This window comes from Rattus norvegicus, chromosome 1 (genome assembly GCF_036323735.1).
Source record: "Rattus norvegicus strain BN/NHsdMcwi chromosome 1, GRCr8, whole genome shotgun sequence".
Classification (NCBI taxonomy): Eukaryota; Metazoa; Chordata; class Mammalia; order Rodentia; family Muridae; genus Rattus; species Rattus norvegicus.
The window spans coordinates 257990556-257997220 of record NC_086019.1 but is presented as its reverse complement, the minus strand read 5'-3'; the positions used below and the strand labels follow the sequence as shown (position 1 = coordinate 257997220).

Sequence of the window (6665 nt, the reverse complement as noted above, 5' to 3'; positions counted from 1 at the left end):
TTACCTCTTCTGGGATGTCATGTGAGTGCTTTTCTCTGGACATACTGAATGTGCTATCCTGCTGCCTTCCGGCCCCATGGTTTCTCTTGAAAGGAAAGCTTTTAGCCCTGTTGGGGATCATTGGTAAGCGATGGGTCAAATTCCACTTGCCGCTCTTGAGAGTTTCTTCCTATCTCTGACTTCCAGCATTTTCCCTGTGTCTTTAGACAATGTCTCTATGTTTATTTTACTGGAAATTTGTTGAGTTCCTTCTATGTTTTGGGGTTTTTATTAGTAAATTTGAGAAATTGCTTTCAACCACAAATTCTATATCTATCAAAGCTGTCTTTCAATAATCAAAGGCAAGATACCAACTTTCCCAGGTAAGCTGAGGATTTGTTGCTAGGAGAGTAAAGTAGTCAATATAATGTGTCAGCTAGGTCTTGTATTATAGAAACCTGGTATGTGCATTTGTATCAGATTGGTCCCGTAGCATAGAGACCTGAAGTATGCACGTGTCATCAGCTAGGTCCTATAATGTGGCGACCTGATATGTGCATGTGTATCAGCTAGGTCCTATAATGTAGAGACCTAATGTGTTCATGTGTTCTGGCTAGGTCCTATAGTGTGAAGGCCTGCTGTGTATATATGTATCAGCCAGGTCCTGTAGTGTGGAGATCTGATGTGTGCATGTGCACCACATATATCCTGTACTATAGAGATTTGCGCATGTCCACCTTTTATTATAATCTTTGCTTTGCAGAGGACTGTGCAGATTAAACTTCTCTACACTATGGATTGCAGTTCTTTGTGGAAAGAAATTAATAGACATTTCTTCAACTAGACGTTTCTCACCAAGGGAAAACATCTGAGCTTCATCTCATAAGCAAGGACATGGTGAGCACGGCTCTGGGCTTTTCAGTACGATGAAACCCAGAAAGAATCTTCTTGAGCTGGGAAGGGAAGTCACCATGGGAGTAGCACCCATAATTTGGGTTTGACAATGGGATGTTTGCTTCAGAAAGAAAAATGCTGAAGGTATGGTTTCCTTAAAAGTTATTCATACCTCTGGAGCTGCAGGAGAAGGGAGACTGGGGTTAGAGCCCACTACATTGCGAAGTCTGGGGTGTAGCCTCTGACTCACAGAGTGAGAGGGGGAAAAAGGAGATGTATTCGAGGTTCAACACTATTTGAAAATATTCTCTAATTTGCTATTTTCCACCCTTTGACAGTTCCCTTAGAAACATTTCCAGAAACCTCTCTCTTCCTCCTTCCATTGTCCTGATGCATGTGTGAGTGCCTCTCTGTCTCTCTGTCTCTGTCTCTGTCTCTGTCTCTGTCTCTGTCTCTGTCTCTGTGTGTGTGTGTGTGTGTGTGTGTGTAGGTGTGTGTTAATGTATCACTGCACTGCCAGAGTTGACCTTCTGACTTTGAATTCTCTCTCTCTAAAAAAAGATTTATTTATTTACTTATTTACTTTACTTTCTTTCTTTATATGTATATGGCTGTATTGCCTATATGTATGTGTGTACATACATATGTATATATGCATATATGATGTATGTATGTATGCATAGCTTGTTACCATAGAGGTCAAAAGAAGGTACTGGATACCTTTGAGTTACAGGTTATGAGCTGTGATATGGGTACTGGGAATTGTACTTGGGTCTCTTGGAAGAACTGACAGTGAGTGCTCTTAAATGCTGAGCCATCTCTCTAGTTCAACTCTCTTAAATAAAATAAAATTACTGCATATTTAGAATATTACTTTGATATAATCAATATTCTTCAACTAATGGGATGTTATCATCATTATACCTTTCTTTCTAGCTTTTTTTCAGTCTTAACAGTTGGCATATTTTTCAGTGTGAACTATGACATTTTAGAAGTGAAGTTTGATAACAACCGCAGTGATTTTATTCAAACTAAAGTGAAGCCTCTTGCAATTTATACAAATAGTATCTGTGGTCAGCCCTTCCATCAGATGTCTCACTTTGTATACATAAAAGAAATCAGAGAGGGATAGGGACAGGTGCCCTCCCATCCTGACATATAGCATGAGAAAACAGGGAATATAGGATACCATCATGGGTCTGAGTACATTGTTATAGTTTTGTATTATCATTGATATTCATAGAGGTTGTGGAAGATATTAAGAGCTTGAAGTGGTAATGTGAGGAGCTAGAAAAACATTTGGGAAGAAACATATAGCCCAAGGGAATAATTGTAAAGGAAGTTTCTCCCCATTTTCAAAACTTTACTAGAAGAATATTAGGGCTGTGTGCATAACTTGAAAGTTTCTGTCTCACTCTTTCAACAATTATCAAAGTCATGGTGATAAGCCATTGGTAACTCCATCTTTCCCTGTATTCTTTAATGAATGGGCCAGATAGCCCTGCTGTATGCCCTCATATGATAATATATCTCTTATTAATTCGAGAGATTGTAACTATACATTTACACTTCTTGCATGTTTTTGATTAAGCCATTTCAGCACACAGTGTGGGAACTATTTTTGCTTGTTCACCACTTATATATCTAAGATAAAGTTAGTGCACGGGACAGGACACATGCTCACTGTACATTGCACGCATAAAAAAAGAGTAGATGGAGAAAATGAATGGGTGAAGTGAATAAATACTTTTATTCCATTGTAAATCATCTATATTAAAACAGTAGGTTTAAGTCATCTCTTTTCAATTTTATAAACTCGTGTGGAGTGGCATCTCTATCCATAGCCCATGAATTGCTAAGACTTCTTTCTTCCTGGGTAGATAATTCACATCACTATCAGTTTCTGGTGAAGCACACCTGGTAGAAAGCCTCACTGGAGACAGGTTAAGTTATCAAATGTACAAACAATTCCACTGAGGGCCCAGTAAAATCATTTTCACTTGTAAATAACTATTTCATTCTTAATAAAATATGGATTCGTTTCCCTGATGCCAAACTCCTGAAGGTTTTTTTTCCTAACTCGTCAGATGTAAAACCCATCTATACACAAATCAATTCGGGCTGTGGGCAAAGGAGAAGGAAAGGAGAAGGCCAAGCCGCAGCAGATCCATCGGAAGTGCGGAGTTCAGCAATGATCTGGAGCTGCGCATGCTCGACCTTCAGAGGCAGCAACAACCAAATTCCTCAGTAATTCTCCCTGGCAGAGGCCAAGGGAGAAATGATTCCTCAAGGTCAATGAGCAATGATGGGGTCTGATCAATTGCCCTCACTGCGCTTCAAACACCCAAGTGTCAAGAGAGCTTCTCCTGATTGGCTGAGTAGAAGGCTATCTTGGCAGAAATTCAATTCACATCCTGGCAAAACCAAACAAACTTAGGGTTCTCGAGGGCAAGCTTTATTTGGAACCAGAAAGCGGATCCCGTAGAGATTTCAAGTAATACATTGGAGACATAGCTTAACATTCATATTCTGGTTTACTTTAATAAAACCGTCTCCTCTAACAATAAGCTCCAAGCACTTTTACAATTTATTATGTTTATTGAAAATTTCATTTCGTGCTGTATTGGCGATCAATGTTCTGTTTTGTTTTTTTTTTCCCTCAGATGTTTTACCTGACTTTTAAGCTTACTAAATGAGTTACTGTGTTTCATCCTGGCACCTTCACAAATATGTCTCTTTGTAAATGGTTCTCATCTTTCCCTCTTCCCACTGACCTCAATGATGCTTCCTCCCCTACTCCGGTGGTTAGAGTCTTCCACTTATTCGCTTTTTATTCTTTTTTTGGTTCTTTTTTTCGGAGCTGGGGACCGAACCCAGGGCCTTGCGCTTCCTAGGCAAGCGCTCTACCACTGAGCCAAATCCCCAGCCCCTCGCTTTTTATTCTTTTCTACAGTCTTCATTCTATAACTATGACCTTATGGATGAGACTTGGCCTCCATGCCCACAGGCATTTGAACACACAATACCCAGCTACTGGCACTGTTCGGGGAGGTTGTAAGGGGGTGCTGCCTTGCTAGAGGAAGCATATCACTGAAGGAGGGCTAAAACCACTTCCAGGTCATTCTGTCTCATTTGCACTTAAGGATGCTTTCTCTCAGCTTAATGCTTTAGTTGCCATGCCTGCCTCCTGCCATGTGCCCCTACTGTGATGCATTCTTATCTCTCTGGGACCATAAGCCTAAATAAATGCTTCTATAAGTTGCTTTTTGTCCTGTTTTATCACAGCAAGTGAAAAGCATGATCCCTTCATCTACTCCCATTTCTAGCTTTGTAAATAACAGACACATGTATAGAAATATACAGATGTGTGTGCACATGTAATTTAATTATATGTTCTATATGTTTATTGTATTAGTTGATAATTTTAAGGGCCAGATATTCGGTATTCACAGAAATCTGAGCACACAAAAGCAAGAGGTTTAGTGATGATGAAGGCTGATAGAGCGAAGACTCATCTTCTTAAGGAAGATACCTGTACATTGAAGATCTGCAGAGTCAATGAGAAAATGGGAAAGAAAAATCTTTAAAGTGCACCTGAGGTCTCAGGTGGAAGATGGTTGTATGTCAGAGGAATGGAAAGGCTAGGGCAGGTGGATCACGGGAAAGTGGAGGGAAGCAGGCAGAAGCCAAAGAGGAAGTGGAAACTAGGTCATGGAAGATCTTGTGAATCCCAGTAAGAATCTGGGTATTTATTCTGCAACCAATAGAGAGATATTGAAATCTTTAAATGAAATAATGGCCAAACTGGGTGTGCTCTTTAATGATTATTTTGACTGAACTCCAAAGAGAGGTCAGAGGAGGACAGAGGCAATGTGGCGTGATATGGAGAGACGGCTTGTAAAGCTGTCCCTGTTGGCATTACAGGTGAGAAATGATAGCAGCTTGGATTAGTGTGCTGCAATAAGAGATGACAAAAAGCACTGAGTCAAGAGTGGGAATGGACTGAATGAGTTGTGTGTATGGCTGAGGGAGAGAGAGAGAAAGAGGGAGAGAGAGAGAGAGAGAGAGAAAGAGAGAGAGAGAGGCATGAAAGCACAATTGCCCTTAGTCTTCCTTCAAAAAACCTCTTAAGTGATAGTTTAATTAACGAAAATAACAAACCCTGAAAGAATAATTTCGAATCAGAGAGTAGGTGTGCTTGATTTCAGTTTGACAGTTCATATCTGAATTCCCTTGAGATAACAGAGGAGAGAAAACCAGAAAAAAATAGTAGTGTATATACGCATGCAACCCAGAGGAGAGTTCTAGGTTTTTTATATAAATTTTCATGTATGTAACATTATATGGTGCAAGCATTTGGAAAGTCCACTTACTTGGGGAGAGGAATAGTATAGAGTAAAACGTTTAGAGGTTAGGAAAAAGAATCTAGGGACCAGAGGAGAGTAGGAGAAAATGAGCTTAGTTTGTGTGTGTGTGTGTGTGTGTGTGTGTGTGTGTGTGTGTGTGTGTACTTTACTTTATAATCAAAAATACTGAATGCTTGTGATAAATCAATTAAGGGTAGGACTGAAAAAATGTTCATTTAACAGTGACAAATGAATTATTGATAACTACAAAAATCAGTGAAATACTTGTGGTTGTTGATATTGTTGTTTTCTCTTTAGTTTGATGAATCTCTTTCTCTCTCACAAAATTGATTAGCCTATTGCCTTGATTACTAATGAATTAACCAAGATTTTTTGGCATGAGGTAATTTTTAAAGGCAACATGTCAGAAGCAGAGGGAGGAAGTAAGAGACTAACTGTATTAATACAATGATATGTTAGAAGTTGAGATAACCTGTATCGAGGCCCCAAAGACTTTCACACCATAGGCCGAGAGGGAGTTTTCTAAGGCTGTCTCCAGGCTTAGCTACCACACTGCCTTAGAGTAATCGGGCAGTGATGTGAAACAAAGCATACTTTAGGTATGTTTAACTGCTGAGACTTGTAATCTGAAAATGTTTTCACTTGGAAGGCAACCCTCAGTTATAAGAAGACTCTAGTAGTCATGTAGAGAAATCTCTGGGGAGAAGAGCAGTCAGACATGATAGCCACAGTTGAAATACAGACTGACAACAAATTTCCATCTGGGAGACCATAGATGTTTCTAGTCTCCTGGTACTTTTAACAACCTCTTTTGAGTCAGGACTGCCTGGTCAGTGTTTAGATTTTGAAAAATAACAATCTGTTGCCATTTTAAGATATTATGGTTTGCACTGGTAGGTTATAAACTATACAGGTGGACACAGAACATGATACAGTTAGGTCCCAGCAACTCAGAAGACACTCTCCTAGAATCAAATGTGGGGGCTCATTTTATTACCACCATCACTTACCCTCTTCCCCTTTCTTCTCCACTTGTATATCTTTTGACCTCCACATTTGGATGAAGCAAATAGGAAAGGATTGAGCAAGTGGGATTATGACACTTTCCCTCAATGAATGAGTTAAGACACTGAGCCTCGAGTCCCTCCTGGTAGGCACAGGGAAGCTCTCCTGTTGGGAGAAAAGGAGAGATGCATGCATCTGTATGTGGGATCAGACAGTTGGGGATATTTGCTTTCTTTCTTCATGTGTCTACTCTGTCTTTCCCTTTAAAGCATCCATTAGTGTGCACGCACACACACACACACACGCACACACACACACATGCACACACACACACACGCACATGCACACACACATATGCACACACACATGCACACACACACACACACGCACGCACACGCACATGCACATGCACACACACAT

At 40.1% G+C, this 6665-nt stretch overlaps 1 long non-coding RNA gene across 1 annotated transcript; it reads left to right on the top strand.

Annotated features, from left to right (window-relative positions):
• Positions 1–656: 656 nt before the first annotated feature.
• On the top strand, positions 657–3440 carry LOC134484922 (uncharacterized). The gene is made up of 2 exons (XR_010062731.1): positions 657–876; positions 2961–3440. It is a non-coding gene; the product is annotated as an uncharacterized LOC134484922 (long non-coding RNA).
• The last annotated feature ends 3225 nt before the right edge of the window (positions 3441–6665 follow it).